This window comes from Callithrix jacchus, chromosome 9 (genome assembly GCF_049354715.1).
Source record: "Callithrix jacchus isolate 240 chromosome 9, calJac240_pri, whole genome shotgun sequence".
Classification (NCBI taxonomy): Eukaryota; Metazoa; Chordata; class Mammalia; order Primates; family Cebidae; genus Callithrix; species Callithrix jacchus.
In genome coordinates this window covers 23,191,556-23,213,059 of record NC_133510.1, presented here as the reverse complement: position 1 = coordinate 23,213,059, position 21,504 = coordinate 23,191,556, and the positions used below count along the sequence as shown (strand labels likewise).

Genomic DNA, 21,504 nt, shown 5'->3' with positions numbered 1-21,504 from the left:
GTATTCCTAGGTATTTTATTCTTTTTGCAGCAATTGTGAATGGCAGTTCGTTCTTGATTTGGCTCTCTTTAAGTCTGCTATTGGTGTATAGGAATGCTTGTGATTTTTGCACATTGATTTTGTATCCTGAGACTTTGCTGAAGTTGCTTATCAGTTTCAGGAGTTTTTGGGCTGAGACGATGGCATCTTCTATACTATCAATGTCTTCTGCAAGTAGAGACAATTTGGCTTCCTCCTTTCCTATTATAATATTGGCTGTTTGTTTGTCGTAAATAGCTTCTGTTATTTTGAGATACGTTCCATCAATACCGAGTTTATTGAGGGTTTTTAGCATAAAGAGCTGTTGCATTTTGTCAAAGGCCTTCTCTGCATCAATTGAGATAATCATGTGGTTTTTGTTTTTGGTTCTGTTTATGTGGTGAATGATGTTTATAGACTTGCATATGTTGAACCAGCCTTGCATCCCCGGGATGAATCCTACTTGATCATGGTGGATAAGCTTTTTGATGTGCTGTTGCAATCGGCTTGCCAGTATTTTATTGAAGATTTTTGCATCTATGTTCATCATGGATATTGGCCTGAAGTTTTCTTTTCTTGTTGAGTCTCTGCCGGGTTTTGTTATCAGGATGATGTTGGTCTCATAAAATGATTTGGAAAGGATTCCCTCTTTTTTGTATTATTTGGAATAGTTTCAGGAGGAATGGTAACAGTTCCTCTTTGTAAGTCTGGTAGAATTTGGCTGTGAAGCCATCTGGACCTGGGCTTTTTTTGTGTGGTACGCTCTTAATTGCTGTCTCAACTTCAGATCTTGTTATTGGTCTATTCATGGTTTCGACTTCTTCCTGGTTTAGGCTTAGGAGGACACAGTGTCCAGAAATTTATCCATTTCTTCCAGGTTTACTAGTTTATGTGCATAGAATTGTTTGTAATACTCTCTGATGATGGTTTGAATTTCTGTGGAATCTGTGGTGATTTCCCATTTATCATTTTTTATTGCATCTATTTGGTTATTCTCTCTTTTCTTTTTTATTAATCTGGCTTGTGGTCTGTCTATTTTGTTGGTCTTTTCAAAAATCAGCTCTTGGATTTATTGATTTTTTGGAGGATTTTTCGTGTCTCTATCTCCTTCAGTTCTGCTCTGATCTTAGTTATTTCTTGTCTTCTGCTAGGTTTTGAGTTTTTTTGACCTAGCTCCTCTAGCTCTTTCAATTTTGATAATAGGGTGTCAATTTTGGATCTCTCCATTCTTCTCATGTCTGGAGACAGCAGATGATGGAGAGGATGTGGAGAAATAGGAACACTTTTACACTGCTGGTAGGAGTGTAAATTAGTTCAACCATTGTGGAAGACAGTGTGGTGATTCCTCAAGGACCTAGAAATAGAAATTCCATTTGACCCAGCAATCCCATTACTGGGTATATATCCAAAGGACTATAAATCGTTCTACTATAAGGACACATGCACACGAATGTTCGTTGCAGCACTGTTTAAGATAGCAAAGACCTGGAACCAACCCAAATGTCCATCGATGATAGATTGGACTGGGAAAATGCGGCACATATACACCATGGAATATTATGCAGCAATCAAAAACAATGAGTTCATGTTCTTTGTAGGGACATGGATGAATCTGGAGAACATCATTCTCAGCAAACTGACACAAGAACAGAAAATGAAATACCGCATGTTCTCACTCATAGGCAGGTAATAAACAATGAGAACACATGGACACAGGGAGGGGAGCACTACACACTGGGGTCTGTTGGGGGGAATAGGGGAAGGACAGTGAGGGGGGAGTTCGGGAGGGATAGCATGGGGAGAAATGCCAGATGTGGGTGAAGGGGAGGAAGGCAGCAATTCACACTGCCACCTGTGTACCTATGCAACTATCTTGCATGTTCTGCACATGTACCCCCAAACCTAAAATGTAATAAAAAAAAGAAAAGAAACTATTTACATTAAAAAAAAGAAAGAAAGAAAAGAAAATGTCAGTTTGGATGACTGTTTTGAGTTGTTGAAGGTCTAATCTTTTTATAGTCATAGAGTATTTGGTGAGAACTGATAGTGGAAGAGTGTGTTTGTTTGTTGTATAGAGTTGTATGTAGCTCTATTTTTTTATGTACTAAATGGAACTTGTTATTCCTCCTGGCAAAGTGCCCTATGAAATGTAAAATGGTGTCTTTTTTAATAAGATGGACTTAGTTATGTATTTTTTTGTTGTTGTGTTTTTGAGATGGAATACTGTCACCTGGGCTGGAGTACAATGGCTTGATCTGTTTACTGCAACATCTGCCTTCAGGATTCAAGCGATTCTCCTGCCTCAGCCTCCTGAGTAGCTGGAATTACAGTCATGCACAGCCATACTCAGCTAATTTTTTTTTTTTTTATGTAGAGACATGGTTTCACCATATTGGCCAGGCTGGTTTCAAATTCCTGATTTCCAGTGATCCACCTACCTTGGCCTCCCAAAGTGCTGGGATTACAGGCATGAACCACCACACCCAGCCAAAGTTAGTTACATCAAGGGTACTCTATACACTAACTAAAGCCTAAATTCTATTACTGGTTCTTTCTAACACCCTCTTACTGAGACAACTCGTAGCTCATATCTCCCCACGATGTGTGTTCTCCCTCACTGCATTGAGTAATAGACTTAATGTGTTCAGCTCTAGGTGTGCTCCTGGTGCCTTTTGGCTGGAAGCCATTGACACACTTTAGTTTAAGCCATCAATAACTCTTGCTTAGTCTATTGCAATAGCTTATAATGTTCACTATTTCTCATACATTACTGAGAATCACTCTGTAATAGAGACAATGGTTATTATTTTATTATTATTTTTTGAGACAGTCTTGCTCTGTCACCCAGGCTGGAGTGCAGTGGCATGATCTCAGCTCACTGTAACCTCTGCCTCCTGAGTTCACGTGATTCTCCTGCCTCAGCCTCCCAAATAGCTGGGATTACAGGCAAGCACCAATACTGCCCGGCTAAGTTTTGTGTTTTATTAGACAGGATTTCACCATGTTGGCTAGGCTGGTCTTGAACTCCTGACCTCAAAAGATCCACCGACCTCGGCCTTCCAAAGTGCTGGGATTACAGGCATGAGCCACTATGCCCAGCCAACAATGACTGTTTTTAAGATTTCATGAGAAATAGAGTTTAATTATTTATTCACTCTTCCAAATATTTGCTGATTAACTGTACTATGTGCATAGCATTTTGACAACGTCATGAAGATATGTGAAGAAAACTTAATTTAAAAAGTATCTGCTTTCAAGAAGCTTTGGCAATCCATGCACACACAGAAAATCCTATTGGAAGTTTTAAAATGAAAGTTCATGGCCAGGTAACTTTCATTTTAAAACTTCTTTGTAAAAATGCAAAAATTAGCTGGGCATGGTGGTAGGCACCTATAATACTGCCACCATGCCTGATCCATGTTAGACTTCTTTTTAAAGACTAGCAGGAAGGAGGGAAAGAATAGAACAAGGAGTTCCATCTGTAACTGTGAACAGTCAATTGAGGTAACTTGCTACCTTTGGATCAGCCAGATTTTTCATCTTAAAAAGCCAACATCTAAAAGATCAGATTCAGCCAGATGCAGTGACTCATGCCTGTAATACCAGCCCTTTGGGAAGCTGAGGTGGGAGGATCACTTGAGGTCAGGAGTTCAAGAGCAGCCTGGCCAACATGGTGAATTCTGTCTCTACTAAAAATACAAAAATTAGCCAGGCATGGTGGCAGGCACCTGTAATCCCAGCTACTCAGGAGGCTGAGGTATGAGAAGTGCTTGAACCCAGAGGCAGAGGTTGCAGCGAGGCAAGATCTTGCCACTGCACTCCAGGCTGGGTGACAGAGTAAGACTCCATCTCAAAAAAAAAATTAGTCAGGTGTGCTGGCATGTATTTGTAGTCCTGGCTACTCAGGCTGATGTAGGAGAATCACCTGAGCCTGAGAAATTGAGGCTGCAATGAGCCATGACTGTGCCACTGTACTCAACCTGGGTGACATAGTGACACCAGTCTCAAAAAAAAAAAAAAACTGGGAAATAATTTGCATAGCTTGATCTCATTTATGTTTTAACATGTGTTAGTGTGTATATAGATAGAAAACATACACAGACACATATAGCCTTCTTTTCAAACATACACATACATATATACATATGCTTAGCAAAAGGACTAAAGAGAAACTCCAAACTATTAGCTGTGGTTGTCTCCAGGGAGACAGAAGAAATGAGACGAAGAAATAGGATATCTTCAATAATTAAAAATTTTTAAAAAGAAATATGATTTTAAACTTAGGAAGTGATAGAAATTTCATTATTATTATTATTATTATTATTATTATTATTATTTTTGAGACAGAGTTTCGCTCTTGTTACCCAGGCTGGAGTGCAATGGCGCGATCTCGGCTCACTGCAACCTCCACCTCCTGGGTTCAAGCAATTCTCCTGCCTCAGCCTCGCGAGTAGCTGGGACTACAGGCACACACCACCATGCCCAGCTAATTTTTGTATTTTTAGTAGATATGGGGTTTCACCTTGTTGACCAGGACGGTCTCGATCTCTTGATCCACCCACCTCGGCCTCCCAAAGTGCTGGGATTACAGGCGTGAGCCACTGCGCCTGGCCAGAAATTTCATTATTTTATGTTCTCCAGTACTGTCTTATTATCCTATAGAATATTTCACAGCTTTAAGGAGTTGAGAAAATTTAAGGAAAATTGTAATCTAGCAGAGGAGATGGTATGGTTCTCTGAGTGTCTAAAAACTGTCCATCCACATGTAATAGCCTGGGACAGGGTTCACAAAGCTGCGCCTGTAGGACCCCTGTGCCATGACATTCCACAGCAATGGGACCAAGCTGGACAGGACGGCCTCAGGCGCTCAAGTCCTTGTCCCACCAATGACGTGCAAAACATTTTTTGAGTGTTGAGCAATCTGTAGGAAGAGTTAGGTCAGGGTTTACCAGACAAAGGACTGTAGGTGGAGCTATATTGGCGTAGGTGCTTATGGAGAATCGAAGAGAAGTCCAAAATCTGCAGGGCAGGCTGTCAAGAAGGGCAGGCTGGAACTCTAGGATGTGAACAATGCTGTATTCCTCAGGTGGAATTTCTTCTCAGTGAAGCCTCAGTTCTGTTCCTAACACTCCTTTCAATTAATTCCCTCAGCCCCACCCAGTGATCTAGAATCATTTTCCATACCTAAAATCAATGGATTATGGACTTCAGACATATCTACAAAATACCTCAGTGCAATACCTAGACTCGTGTTGGATTGAATAACCGAGATGGCTAGAGTGACTGGCTACTTTTTCTGTCTGCCTTTCAGGGACCGCATGGCCTCTGTCTCTCCGAATAACTCCTCATCTCTCAAAGGGATCCCTCTGCTCATCTTCCTTGTCAGCTGAATTTCTGGCTTACTCAGTTTCTGTTCTCTAAGACTTGAACTTACATGCAACCCATCATACCTGCTCCTTTCTTCACTTTCTATTTTATATTCTTAATACCATGGCGAATGGGCATTTTCTTTCCTCAAATTCCCCAAAAGGGTCAATATCATTGTCCCTACTCATCTTTTCACCATGCAGAACATGTTGATACTAAGGTTTCTAGCATACTCTAGGTGTACTGTAGGCTATGGGTGTGTTTCCTAGTTGACTGGTATCTAGTGTACTCTAGATATCTAGTATCTAGATATCACAGCACAAGATACCAGGCAATTAGGAACCACACCTATAGTTTGGAGTATTTAAATTTGCCAGTCCTAAACTGTTTACCACACTCTGTCTTACCTCTCCCCTTTCCCAAACCTGCAAGAAACCCTGTGTCCTGAACATTCGCTTCCTCTTGTCTTCAGCCTCCTGATACCTTGGGGTTTCCATGTGGCCCTGTATGCCATGCCATGCTGCCATGTCTCTAGGATCTAGTATAATCAACTTTTCTTAAACCTCTTGTCTGACTTCTCTTGTGAACTCACCAGACTAAGCATCCCAGAAAAGAATACAAAACAATCCCAAAAGAAGGACCATCAAAGGTCTATTGGTCTTGAAATAGTCTTAGCAGAAGGACTAAAGAGAAACTCCAAACTATTAGCTGTGGTTATCTCCAGTGAGACAGAAGAGATGAGACGAAGAAATTGCATATCTTCAATAATTAAAATTTTAAAAAAAGAAATATGATTTTAAACTTAGGAAGCAATAGAAATTTCATTATCTTATATTCTCCAGTATTTTCTTATTACCCTATAGAATGTTTCACAGCTTTAAGGAGTTGAGAAAATGTCAGGAAAATTAAAATCTAACAGAGGAGATGGTATGGTTCTCTGAGTGTCTAAAAACTGTCCATCCACATGTAATGGCCTGGGACAGTGATCGCAAAGCTGCGCCTGCAGGACCCCTGTGCCCTGACATTCCACAGCAATGGGATCATCGCCTTGATCCATCACTGGAGATTTTTATCTTAAACCTGCCTCTTTTCTAAGGACATGAACATATCTAGTTGGTGAAAGATACCTTCACCTATCACCTGGGCTATACACTACACTGGCTATTTCCTTTAACCCCTGGTAACATTCCTTGTTTTATCAAATACATATAGCAGACTTCTTCTTTTCTTTCTTTCTTTCTTTCTTTTTTTTTTTTTTAAGTAACATGATCTTGCTCCATTGCCCAGTCTGGAGCACAGTGGTGTGATCATACCTCACTGCAGCCTCCAATTCCTGGGCTCAAGCAATCCTCCTGCCTCAGCCCCCTGAGTATTTGAGACTACAATGGGGAGTCACTGTGCTTAGCTAGTTTTTGTTTGTTTGTTTGTTTGTTTAGAGATGAGGATCTCATTATGTTCCCAGACTGGTCTCAAACTCCTGGCCTTGAGCAATCCTCCTATCTCAGTCCCTTAAGTGGTAGGGACTACAGGCATGAACCACCACGCCCATTTCTATGGCAGATTCTTAATCATTCTAAGGTTTAACATGTTCTGGAGTTTTGCTGTTTGTTTGTTTTGTTTGAGATAGGGTCTCACTCTGTTGCCCAGGATGGAGTGTAGTAGTATAATTATAGCTCACTAGAACCTTGATCTCCTAGGCTGAGGTGATTTTCCCAGCTCAGCCTCCTGAGTAAGTGGGACTATAGATGAGTGCCACCACCCAGCTCATTTTTTTTTCATATTTTTTGCACAGATGGGGTTTCACCATGTTGCCAAGACTGATCTCAGACTCCTGGGCTCCAACAATACTTCCACCTCGGCCTCCCAAAGTGCTGGGATTACAGGTGTGAGCCACCATGCTTGCCCACATTTTCTGGTTTTGTTATTTCCCTAGAGGACTGCTTAAACTTTAAGACTGGTGTAAAGGAAAACATTACTTAGCTAGTGAGTAAGCCTAGCTGACGGTCCAGAATCTATTTCAGCGTGGCTCTACCGTTATTTATTTTTTCATCATGTAGGAGGTAAATTGTGCTTCTTTATGAAAAAAAGAACTGCCTTGAAGTGATATACTGTATAAAAATTCACTGAAGTTGGAAAAAATGATTACTCTGTGGGATGAGGGTATTAACAGGAAGCATATGACTCCATGAAAATGTAATGTGGGATATGACTAGGAAATTGTACAAACATTTACATACTCAAGGATTTGGATATTCAGTAAGGTACAATGTTCCCTATTACCTTAAGACTCTAGATTATTTTACCCTGATATATTAGGCTGGTCTTACATTGCTATAAAGAAATACTTGCCAAACACAGTGTCTCATACCTGTAATCCCAGCACTTTGGAAAGCTGAGGTGGGCAGATTGCTTGAGCCCAGGAGTTCAAGACCAGCTGGGGCAATGTAGTGAGATCATGTATCTATAAAAATTACAAAAAGTTAGCTGGGTATGGTGGTGCATACCTGTAGTCCCAGCTACTCAGGAAGCTAAGGTGGGAGGATCACCTGAGCCCAGGAGGTCGAGGTTGCAATGAACCATGATGGCACCACTGCACTCCAGCCTGGGTGACTGAGCACGATTCTGTCTCAAAAAAAAAAAAAAAAGGAGAAAAGGAAAGGAAGGAAGGAAGGAAGACACTAGCCTGTGTAATTTATAAAGAAAAGAGATTTAATTGGCTTATGGTTCTGCAGGCTGTATAGGAAGCATGACCCAGGCATCTGCTTCTGGGGAGGCCTCAGGAAGGTCACAATCATGGTGAAAGGTGAAGGGGGAGCAGGTGTATCATATGGTGGGAGCAGGAGCAAGAGAAAGAGAGTGAGGTATCACAGTTTTGAACAGCCAGGTTTCATGAGAAGTCACTCCCTATTGCGAGGACAACACCAAGGGGATGGTGTTAGACCATGGGTGAGAAATCCACCCCCATGATCCAGTCACCTCCCACCAGACTCCACCTCCAATACTGGCGATTACTTCCACATGAGATTTGGGTGGGGGGCTCATATCCAAACTATATCACCTGGTTATATAATCTCTTATATAGCTCCTTATTATTATATTATTATTTGAGATGGAATCTTGCTCTGTTGCCCAAGCTGAAGTGCAGTGGCATGATCTATGCTCACTGATACCTCTGCCTCCCAGGTTCAAGCAATTCTCGTGCCTCAGCCTCCCCACTAGCTAGGATTACAGGCGCTCACCACCACATCCAGCTATTTTTGTACTTTTAGTACAGATGAGGTTTCACCATGTTGCCTGGATTGATCTTGAACTTCTGACCTTGAGTGATTCACCCACCTCAGCCTCCCAAAGTGCTGGGATTACAGGTGTGAGCCACCATGCCTGGCATAGTTCTTATTGTTATTATTTTTAGAGATGGGGTTTTGCTTTGTTGGCCAGGTTGGTCTTAAACTCTCAGCCTGAAGCAATCCTTTTGCCTTGGACTCCCAAAGTGCTGGGATTACAGGCATGAGCCACTGTGCCCAGACCCAAGCTTTCATTTTATATTATCATTACAAAAATCACTTTTCAAATCCTCTACTTAATGGCTAATCAAAACCTGGGAGAAAATATTAATTAATCTGTCAGAGAATATGATTGGTCCACCAATCTTGCTTTCAGAAATTCCACTTCTCTCCCAAGAATATGCATAGTGTAGAAGCTCTGGCTTTATCCTAAGCAATTAGCTCATACTTCTGTCACAAGCACAGCAAGTTTTATAAGATACTCAGTATACTTGATAAATTATAGCATAAAGTGAAAGCACCAAGCACCGAGACAATCCAAGCCAAATATGTTGACTGGTTTGGTTCTTTTTTTTTTTTTTTTTTTTCCCCTGAGTCAGAGTCTCACTCTGTAGCCCAGGCTAGAGTGCAGTGGTGCAATCTTGGCTCACTCCAACCTCCATCTCAGGGGTCCAAGCAATTCTCATTCCTCAGCCTCCCAAGTAGCTGAGTCTACAAGCAAGTGCCACCAGGCCTGACTAATTTTTGTGCTTTTAGTAGAGATGGGGTTTTGCCATGCTGGCCAGGCTGGTCTCGAACTTCTGGCCTCAAGTGATCCTGCTGCCTTGGCCTCTCAAACTGCTGGGATTATAGGCTTGAGCCACCGCACCTGGCCAGTTTGTTTGTTAGTATAACTTTCCTACCTATTTCAGCCCAAATGAAGCTGTCCTCACAGAGTTAAGAGGAATTCTGGACAGGAAACAAGTCTAATTAATCATTAATGAGGCTGCTCTTTGACCCCTTCCTTGTAACCCATAGTATCACTAGACACTGACCATTTGCATCCCCATTATTTCTATAGATAGGGTCCCTGACATCAGAATTATAAGGCTTTTTTGTTTAAGAATTGCTTAAGATGTTTTTCAGACCCCCAATTCCAGCGAAATAGCTGAGCTAACCAGTTTGAAGACCACCCCCCAGCCCACAGAGGAGGCAAATCAGCCTGAGAATGCAGTTTCTTCTCCTGTCCTGTGAATTCACCCTGAATTCTGACCTATCAATGATCTCCACACTTTAGCTCACTCCAAAATCTTTAAAAATCCTTAGCCCCAAACTGCCTGGGGAACAGATTTGAGGTTTCCTCCTATTCCCTTGTTAGGCAGTCCTATGATTAAATCTCTTTCTCTGTTGCAAGTTGGTGTCTTGGTGCATTGACTTGCGATGTGCATTGGGCAGAGACCTATTGTAGTTATACAAGCTAAAAGGTCACCCCATTTCTTTCTTTTCTTCTTTCTTTCTTTCTTCTTTCTTTCTTTCCTCTTTGTTTCCTTTCTTTCTTTCCTTCCTTCATTCTTTCTTTTTGTACAAAATGACCAGTACAAAAGTATTTATTAATACATTTTATCTGGTTAAAAGGTCGATAGCTATTGTTTGGTTGAAGGCCATTAAGTAGAAAGAAAACTATGCAGAAAGATAGATTGTATGATGATAAAAATTATTTTAAAAGTTTAATATCACAAAATAGCCATTTTTTGCATGTATGTCTAGATATAAGAATGAACAAATTAACAACCTATTATTTTCTCTTTTTAAAAAAGCTACCTAAAGTAATGGAAGTAATGAACTCCTTGGATTTCCTCTCCGACAATCTCTCTCCATTCAGATACACCCTTCCTGGCTGTTCTAGTCCACAAACCAGCATCTAGCCACGGTAAAGATGAAAAAAGAGTAGACACTTGAAGTACTGGCCTTCCTCTGAGTTCTTTGCTGTGTCTAATACTTGATGCAGTGGGAAGGGCATGTGGCCCCCCTAAAGACAGGTTCTGGGTACTTGCATTTTATAGTTGAGTGTACAAGAGATGTGCCTGCATTCCAGTCCATTTGGGTATTCGTGTCTGCTTTATTGCTAGTTCTGTAAACCCTAATAACTCATGTATCCACATCCTGGCCCATAAAGACAATCACCAAACATTACCAATGACTACAAAATCTGGGAAAAGTAAGAATGTATCTCCTATTGATTTCATAAAAGCAGTCGGAATCCTGGCAGTAACAGATGGCACACTTTACCTGGGAAACTTGAGAGGTGTTTAATAAAACAATGTTTACAAAAGTGAAGCTTAAAGGAGCCAAAAAGAGAGGGAAGTATCCTGGGGTTAGCAACAGCTCAGGAGCTGTCTCATCCCTTTGCTTGAGAAGACTGGGGAAGGTGTGGTTACCAGGATCAGGAGGAGTTGGTTGTAGTGAGGGGACCAACTTGGGAACTTGTCTGCAGTCACATGTCATCAGGGAGGCAGGCACAAAGACTGACTAACTTGATGCATGGCAAACTGTTCTAATCTTTGGACCATGAAATCTGCACAGCAGAAATAACCACTTTTGAGTGCTAATAAAATCAAATATGCCCCTAGGGTTTTAAAGTTGTCATGGTCCATGAAATTTGGTTTCTTTTTCCTTCTACTTTAAATTCCTGCAGGGGCTTCATGTATCCTTTATCATAGATGAGATCTGAATAAGAAATTAAGCCAAAAGCGATCAAGTACACTGAAATCCGTGAATTACAGAAGTTTGCAAAGACCTAAACAAAGATTTGTGAGGTTGAACTAGTCTTAGGGAAAAAAGCCAATGATGGAATAGTAAAATTAGAAGGAAACTGTGGTGATCATCTACTTGTATTACAAACCCCCACACTTTTTTCCTAAGAAGATTTCAGTGACTAGTTCTAGAAAGATGTGTCACATCAATTCACACAAAGGTGAGATTTCATCAAATATACCACAAAGATAAATACGACAGTAACTTATACAGCAATGGAAACTTGAGCTTAAAATTCTGTCTTCTGTCCCAGGAGTTGTCCCATAGTTTTAGTTTTATGCAAGCTACCATGAGTCTTTCTTTGACACTATGCCAGTGCTCTTATTCAGGCTTCTCTGAACATTGGCACCCTATCAGTTATGAACAGTGATTCCAGATAAACCAGTGTATGATAGATTGTAGTGTACTCTGAGAATTAAAGAACCTAAATTTGAGAAACACTGCCTTGGCCAGTTTCAGAAGATGCCAGTTCTCAGCACGTACAGGGTCTCAGCAAAGCTAAGTGATTACCCTTGACACGGGACACATAAGTAGCATCCTTCTTCTTATAGTCTGTGGGAAGTATAGACTCTACAGGCTGATCAAAGTCCAGCATCCAAGTCTGTACACAGATATACAGGTGCATCAGTACACAGATGTACGCGGTAGGTATTCAGGAAATGACTCCAGTTCATTGGTTCCTCTGTCTCTGGCTCTTATGTATTTGTTTACTCTTTAGTAATTAGACAAGGAAGGAGGATTGTTCAAGCTCAAAGAGATTATTTTGTTCCAGAAAACGTGTTTTATACTTTAAAGTTAGAAATATCTTTCATGATGGAGGATCAGATGTTTAAAAATAGTCAATCAGAAAGCAAGTTACCATGAGGTTGTTGATTCTGAGTACAGACAGGATGCATTGCTTTACATTAACTGGCAGAACAGGAGTCCCCATCTTGTTTCCTCCGGGGGATATTTTTGAATTGTAAAATCTGAAAAAAATAGATGTGATATGTAAAGAAAGTTGTAAAAAACACTTCTGTTCTCACAAAAGACTGCTTCCTCTTTGGTGAGACAGTACAGCGGTGTGACAAGAAACAAACTCTGGAGGCAGGGCGGCTTAAAACTTAGTAGCTATGTTCCCTTGGTTAAATCACTTGAACCTTCTGTGCCTCAGTTTTCTGATTTATACAGTAAGGATAATAATGGTACTTGTGTGGTGGGGCAGCTGTTAAGATTATATGAATTCACACATATGAACCCTTAGCACCTGCTACATGATGAGTACCATATATGTGTTTTCTGTTTTTATTATTTCTGTCATCCAACTCGGTACATATTATCAAGCATATATAAAATTTATTGCTCCTATTTGTTTAGAAGTCTATCTCCACTAATTATACTGAGAGTTCCTTGTAGGAATAAGCAGTTATGGTATATTTGGAGGAATAAACAATCTAGAACTTTGCTGCTCAGGAAGAAAAAGGTAGGAGTAGAGACAAAGCTCTGGAATAGCAAATAATAATAGCTATCATTGGTTGAGTACTTATGATATGACAAGCAGTTCTAAGTGTTTCACAGATATTATCGCATTTGATTTTCATAACAACCCTGATGATAATACGCTATTATCCTTGTTTTGTGGAGGAAAACCTTGGTCCACAGTCCAAGGTCACACAAGCAGGATGCCACAGAGTCAGAATTTGAGACAGTCACACATAGATCAGAGACTATAAAATTATAACCACTATAGGCTCACTCCTGTAATCCTAACATTTTAGGAAGCCAAGGCAGGAGGGTGGCTTGAGGATAGGAGTTTGAGATCAGCCTACACAACAACAACAATAAATTAGCTAGGTGCATGCCTGTGGCCCCATCTACTTGGGAGCAGAGTCAATAGGATCCCTTGAGCCCAGAAGGTTGAGGCTGCAGTGAGCTATGATTGCCCCATTGTAAGCCACACTGGGCAAGAGAGTAAGATCTATCTCTTAAAACAAAAACAAATTATAACCACCATAAACTTATAACCAATATCCCAAATGGGCTCTTATAACTCTACAGTATATTAAATCTGTTCTAGGCCAGGCACAGTAATCCCAGCACTTTGGGAGGCCAATGCAGGTGGATCAGTTGAGGTCAGGGATTTGAGATCAGCCTGGCCAACAGGGTGAAAACCCATCTTTACTAAAACTGCAAAAATGAGCTGGGTGCCTGACTGTAATCTGAGCTACTTGGGAGACTGAAGTAGGAGAATTGCTTGAACCTAGGAGGCAGAGATTGCAGCGAGCTGAGATTGCACCGTTGCACTCCAGCCTGGGCAAGAGAGCAAAACTCTGTCAAAAAAAAAAAAACCCCACAAAACTGCTCTGTTTATCTTGACAACTCATTCTCCCTGCCCCAACTGGCTGGAAATGGAGATGAATAAGTGTATTTACTTATTTATTTAAAGACAGAATTTGCTCTGTCACCCAGGCTGGAGGGCACACGGATCACTGCAGCCTCAAATTCGGGGGCTCAAATGATCCTCTCACCTCAGGATCCCAAGTAGCTGAGACTACAGGGATATGCCACCACATTTGGTGAATTTAAAACAACAAAGTTTTTGTAGAGACAGAGTCTCACTATGTTGTCTAGTCTGGTGGTCTCAAACGCCCAGGCTCAAGCGATCTTTCCAAGGCTGGTCTGGAACTCTGAGATTCAAGCAATCCTCCCCCCTCATTATCCCACAGTGCTGGGATTACAGGAGGGAACCATTGTGCCTGGCCCACAACTTCTTAAAGTTTCTTTTTTTTTTTTTTTTTTTGAGATGGAGTCTAACTTTGTCACCCATGCTAGAGTGCAGTGGCGTGATCTCAGCTCACTGAAATCTCCACCTCCTGGGCTCAAGCAATTCTCCTGCCTTAGGCTCCCAAGTAGCTGGGATTACAGGCACACACCACCACACCCGGCTAATTTTTTTGTATTTTTAGTAGAGATTGAGTTTTACCATGTTGGCCAGGCTGGTCTTGAACTGCTGACCTCAAGTGATCCGCCTGCCTCAGCCTCCCAAAGTGCCTAAATTATAGGAGTGAGCCACCTGTAATCCCATTCTTCTCCTGCAACCCCCATGTTCAATTCATTATCTTCCTGACTTTCACATCCTAATAATGCTCTTGTTTCCATCCCCTTCTCTGTATATCTACTGTCTTATCCTAGTATCATTTCTTGCCTGTCCTATGGTGGAGGAAAGGCAGGATGTGAGAAGAGTGAGATTTCTAGGCGTCTGTTCTTTGGTTTGAGTGACTGGGTAACTACTGGCGTCATTTTACAAAATCAGGAATATCTACTTTTAGGCCAGGCTCATGGCTCTTGCCTCTAATCCCAGCAGTTTCGGAGGCTGAGGTGGGTGGATCACTTGAGGCCAGGAGTTCAAGACCAGCTTGGTCAACAGGGAGAAACCCTGTCTCTACTAAAAATAACAAAAATTACCCAGGTGTGGTGGTGCATGCCTATAGTCCTCAGCTACTAGGAGGCTGAGGCACGAGAATCACTTGAACCCAGGAGGTGGAGGTTGCAGTGAGCTGAGCTCATGCTACTGCTTTCTAGCCTAGGAGGCAGAGCAAGACTCTGTCTCAAAAAAAAAAAAAAAGACTATCTACTTATTAAAAATTAAGTTTGAATTGCTTCTGCCTTCAGGATTGCAAATGTTTTGTAGGGAATTCAATATAATTTTCTTAGGAGAGAGGCCTAATTAAACATGCACATTTAGAAGATGGCAACATAAAGGTGGTGGGAATATAGAGGTATATATGAGAATTCCTATTCCAAGTGTATATTATGAGAAAAAGCCACAGATACACTCTAGAGAATACCATCATTTAAAGACAAGTAGAGGAAAAGAAAGCTTAAAGAAATTGAGGAAGAATAGTCAGGGTTAAGTTTCCACTGTCTCTAGACAACCAGTGAGAGACTCTTCCCACAGGAAACCAATGTTATGTGTTATTACTACTGTTTTTTTTAATGGCTATATTCTTCTAATGGGGTTACATGAATATTTAAGCCAATACTTGATATCTATATTTCAGTTAGCTGCTATGTTATGATAACACACAAGTAACCTATGGAGAGGCCTGCATGACAAGGAACTGAGTCCTCCTGCCCACAGCCATGTGAGTGTGCCGTCTTAGAAGCAGATCCTCTGACCTGAGCCCAGCCTTCAGAAGAGCACAACTCCTGCAGACAGCCTGACTGAAACCAAATAAGAGGCCTGAGCACCAAGGTAAACCACTCCCAAGTTCCTGATCCGCAGAAACTATGAGATGATTAAGTGTATCTTGCATCAGCCACTAAGTGTTGGTATAATTTGTTCCACTGCAATAGATAACCAATATGACAGAGAGAAATAAGAGTTTCTGGCATTCAAGTTTCTTTCTCTTTAAGCCACATATCATCTTAATTTTATAGCTGAGGAAGTTAAAACTCAGACAAGTTAATGTATTTGTCCAGGGTTACAGTGTTGAAGTGACAGAAATATGAAAACTTTTAGGCTTTCAGACACATAGACAGTGCTCCTTGTACCTTCTCACATTGCTTTTAATAATTCTAAATAATTCCCTTTTCATCATTTATTAAGTGGTTTGCTATAGACAGGTAGGTCTTACATTAGCCATTAACATAGGTGCTGGCAATATAAAGGTAAAGAAAGCAAGTCTAGTGGATTGAATACAAAATAGAGCTATAGGATGACAGAATACTGGAGACATCAGCTTGATAAGAATAGTGGACGTGAGGTCAGGTGAGGTGGCTCATGCCTGCACTTTGGAAAGCCAAGGTGGGAGAATCACTTGAGGCCAGGAGTTCCAGACCAGCCTGACCAACATGGTAAAACACCATTTCTACTAAAAGAAACAAAAATTAGCCACAGCATATGCCTGTAATCCTAGCTACTAGGTAGGCTGAAGCACAAGAATCGCTCGAACTCAGGAGGTGGAGGTTGCAATGAGCTGAGATCACACAATTGCACTCCAGCCTAGGCAACAGAGTGAGACCCTGTCTCAAAAAAAAAAATAAATAAATAAAATAAAATAAAGAAGAAGAAAAGTGGACATGAGAAGAGTCAGATAACAAAACCACAGAGAACAAGGGCATCAGAATAGGTGTGTTTTGTCAAGAAAGAAGTTTTAAAAATTGAGAAAATTTCTATCTACCTCAGAAACCAGTCAAGTCAATCCAAATTTATCCTTCCGTTATTATTATGATTGGAGGCATGGAATTATTTAATATGTTACTTATTTCAATTTTTAGGTCCTTTCTGTATTGCTTCATAACTTTATTTCTCATACAGTTTTTTTTTTAATATACTTTTTTTTTTTTTTTAAGAGATGGGGTCTTGCTTTGTTGTCCAGGCTGGTCTTGAACTCCTGGGCTCAAATGATCCTCCCTCTTCAGCCTCTCAAAGTGCTGGGATTATAGACAGTCACCACACCTGGTCTTCATATAGTTCTTATATTGCTTATCACTCACATTTTTATGACTAATCTATAACAACTTCCCAAATACCAAATAAATCCCCAAATTTGAATTTATTTATTCAAATTAGCAACAAATGTTAATGTACAAATAAAGTGACAGACAATATGTAACTGGAGTATGGAGTGTGAAGGAATATATTCATATATATGACAAAGCTACTTTTTTTTTTTTCTTTTTTTGAGATGGAGTCTTGCTCCTGTCTTGCAGGCTAGAGTGCAATGGTGCAATCTTGGCTCACTGCAACCTCCACCTCCTGGTTCAAATAATTCTCCTGTCTCAGCCTCCCAAGTAGCTGGGATTATGGGCATGTGCCACCATGCTCAACCAATTTTTGTATTTTTGGTAGAGATGGGGTTTCACCATGTTGGCCAGGTTGGTCTTGAACTCCTGACCTCAGGTGATTTACCTGCCTGGCCCTCCCAAAGTGCTAGGATTACAGGCATGAGCCACCACGCCTGGCCAAAGCTACAAATTTATGTAAAATTCACCTCTCAGCTTCTTCAAAACCAAAACATATGAGAATTAAAAAAATAATGATTTACATTGTTCTTCTTGTATAATATAAGGAAATAGATCATCTCATGTGACAGACTGTCCTCTATCTTTGAGAGGATTTTTTTTTCACGAATATATACATATACTTTTAAGACAGAGTCTTGCTCTGTCACCCAGGCTGGAGAGCAGTTGTGTGTTTTTGGTTCACTGAAACCTCACTGCAAGTGATTCTCCTGCCTCAGCCTCCCGAGTAGCTGGGATTACATGCATGCACAACCTCACCCAGGTAATTTTTGTATTTTTAATAGAGATGGGGTTTTGTCACCCTTCTGAGTTGGCAGGGTGGGAGCTTCCCAGGTATCTCTGCAGCTGCCCTCCCAGATGTGGAACCAGGCATCTCTGTGGCCTGCACCCTTGGGGTCTGGGAAGGACCCCCATTTCTGCAGGCTTGGGGGTATCTGCTTCCACTGCCTGGTCTCTATTCTCTCCCACCTTCTCAATCAATTGAGGGACCATAAATGGCAGTGGGGAGGTGGATAGATTCCTAGGTGGAAAGAGGCAGTCCAGGATAAGGTCCCTCCTTCAGGTCAGGGAAGGCATGAAGGCTGGGGGCTGAGCTGCCAGTCCCACAGACTGGAGCAGGGACCTATGATGTCTCCTCTGGGCTTACCCATGGCCACCCATGGATGAATCAGCAGGCACTTCCTCCCCTCTGAGGTCCCTAAAAGCCTGGGCTCAGCCAGAGTAGGGCAGAGGGCAGAAAAAAGCCCTGGGCTCCTCCAGAGCAGGGCAGAGGACAGAGAGGACTGAGAGAGGACTGGACAACCAGCTGCAAAGAAGAGATACCTTCTCTGTGAGAGCTTCAGAGAGAGCTTCAGAGACCTGCAGAGACATTGAATGTCCTGGCTGTGAAATGGAGCCACCTGCTCCAGGGTCTCTGCTCTGCTGAGAATAGCAGACAATGGGATAAGTGGTGAGCAGAGAGGAGCTACCCTCTCCAGAGCCTCCTCTGCTGAGAGTTGAACACTCAATGGGATGATCTGCCTACAGAGAGGAGGCACCCACTGTGGGTTTCCTCTGAGCCCTTGTAACACTCAATAAAGCTCTTCTTCATCTTGTTCACCTTCTACTTGTCTGCATAGGCAGAACTTGGCACCATTGGCAGTGACACTGTAACATTTTGGGGGCTTGTCCAGGACCTGCAAAAGGGTGAGTAAAAGTAGATCTACTTTCTGTCCTTTCTTTTGGAGTCTCTAAATTCTACAATAGTCAAAATGAAAGAAAAATACTGGGCTTCTGCCAGCTAGTGCAGCTGCAGAACTTAAGACATGAAGAAGAGGTAGCTTGCTGGGGAGAGACACTGTCAATCCCCCATCAACCTCAGGTGGTGGGAATGCTGGCTTTGTTCTAACCCAATTTCCCTTCATGGGGGCCTAGCTGTCATGTGGGACTGGAAGGGGGTCCTGAAGCAACAGGTATCTGACCAAGGCTACACCTCAGTGTTATTCAAAGGCCCCTGGACTAACTCCAGTCCCCTACAGCCCATTAGGGTGTTGGCACTAGGACCTCCAGTCTTTCCTATTTTTCTTTTCTTTCTTCCATGGCTATCATGGTTCCTATCTCTTCTATATACAATGTTAAATGTAAAAGATGTTTTGCAAGTCAGAGATATTACTGTGTAGAATGAGCATTTGGCTTAGTCATCAAAAGTATAAAATGCAAGGTTAAGAGTAACACAGATGTAGCAAAGTATGCCTTGGTATCTGTATGTAAATTTGTAGTGAAAATCTTCTTGTAATTTACTTGTTTGCCAACTTAGTGCCAAGCACCTTGAGGCACAGAAGAGAAGCACTGCCTCAGGAAGGAAGCTTTTCTGTAAAATGAGGGCAAAGGGTCTAAGGTCCCTTATGTGCAGGCCTTCTTTGCCTTGCATGTTAACCCGGATTTTGCCATCATTGTAGGATTGATTCAGCTCTCCTAGTTGCCATCTCAGGCTCAATTCCAGGGACATAGGGAAGCAAATCGTAGATGTACCCCCACGCACCTCTATAAATCCTCATTTTAGGCAGGTGCCAGTCTCACTCCTGCCCCTAGAACAGATGTCTGGTGAATATGACCCCATTGAGATCCAGGTCTCCTTTTCTCTTAAAGACTTATCACAGAGTTCGATTAGTAGCGGGAGTGGAGAGCAGACCCCAGAGAGCCCTGAGCAGCCCCACTGCCACCGCCAGCCTAGTTACCATCACATCCTGGGAGGAGCTGTAGCTGCTGCAGCCGGCCCCAGTCACCATCACCGCAACCATGAGCACTGAGGCCGAGACCCAGCAGCCGCCCACTGCCCCGCCCTCAGCACCCCTGACACCAAGCCCGGCACTATGGGCAGTGGCGCAGGTAGTGGTGGACTGGGCAGCCTCACATCAGCGGTGCCTGCTGGCAGGGACAAGAAGGTCACGGCAACAAAGATTTTGGGAAAAGTAAAATGGTTCAATGTAAGGAAAGGATATGGTTTCATCAACAGGAATGACACCAAGGAAGATGTATTTGTACACCAGACTGCCATAAAGAAGAATAACCCCAGGAAGTACCTCTTCGCAGTGTAGGAGATGGAGAGACTGTGGAGTTTGATGTTGTTGAAGGAGAAAAGGGTGTGGAGGCAGCAAATGTTAGAGGTCCTGGTGGCGTTCCAGTTCAAGGCAGTAAATATGCAGCAGACCGTAATCATTATAGACGCTATCCACGTCGTAGGGGTCCTCCATGCAATTACCAGCAAAATTACCAGAATAGTGAGAGTGGGGAAAAGAACAAGGGATCAGAGAGTGCTCCTGAAGGCCAGGCCCAACAACGCCCGCCCTACCACAGGCAAAGGTTTCCACCTTACTACATGCGGAGACCCTATGGGCATCGACCACAATATTCCAACCCTCCTGTGCAGGGAGAAGTGATGGAGGGTGCTGGCAACCAGGGTGCAGGAGAACAAGGTAGACCAGTGAGGCAGAATATGTATTGGGGATATAGACCATGATTCCACAGGGGCCTTCCTCGCCAAAGACAGCCTGGAGAGGATGGCAATGAAGAGGATAAAGAAAATCAAGGAGATGAGACCCAAGGTCAGCAGCCACCTCAATGTGGGTACCGCCGCAACTTCAATTACCAATGCAGACGCCCAGAGAACCCTAAACCACAAGATGGCAAAGAGACAAAAGCAGCCAATTCACCAGCTGAGCAGTCGTCCACTCCTGAGGCTGAGCAGGGTGGGGCTGAGTAAATGCCGCCTTACCATCTCTACCATCATCCGGTTTAGTCATCCGACAAGAAGAAATAAGAAATTCCAGCAATAAGAAATGAACAAAAGATTGGAGCTGAGGACCTTAAGTGCTGACTTTTGCCCGTTGACCAGATAAATAGAACTATCTGCATTATCTATGCAGCATGGGGTTTTTATTATTTTTACCTAAAGATGTCTCTTTTTGGTAATAACAAACGTGTTCCCCTGGGGGACAAATCAAGATGGCCGTTTAGGAATGGCTCAGGATTGCAGCTCCCAGTGAAAGTGCAGAGAGTGAGTAGATGCTGCATTTCCAGACGGATTTTTGTTGCCCACAGACCAGGACATTCCAAGGCAGAGGAGCCCCATGGGTCACCAGCGTGGCTGTTTTGGCTGGCACAGCTGTTTTGGCTGGCACAGCTGTTTTGGCAGGCATGGCTGCTTTGCCTGGCATGGCTGCTTTGCCCGGTGCAGCTGCTTTGTCGGCGCCCCAGTGCGGCAGTTCTCCATACAAAATAAACTGGTCCAGGTGCCCTTTTAGCTGCCCATTTGAGCCCTGGGAAGTCGCCCATTCATCTGATTAAAAAGGGAACTGAATAGGGAGCCAGGCCAGGAGATTCCTGGGCAGAGAAAGCGCCATGAATCTCAGCGTCACTGTTTAAGTCGGTGCAGTGAGTCACCACATGGGAAATCACAGAGATCCCAGCGCCTTTTCAACAGGCAACTGGAACACCTGGGAGAGAGTCGATTGTTCAAAAAAAAAAAAAAAGGCTCTGAGGCAGGGAGCCAGGTGAT

The 21,504-nt window shown here is 42.5% G+C and overlaps 1 pseudogene; it reads left to right on the top strand.

Moving 5' to 3' along the window:
* The first annotated feature begins 19,745 nt into the window (after positions 1-19,745).
* On the top strand, positions 19,746-21,087 carry LOC100387510 (Y-box-binding protein 1 pseudogene; annotated as a pseudogene).
* Positions 21,088-21,504: the final 417 nt, after the last annotated feature.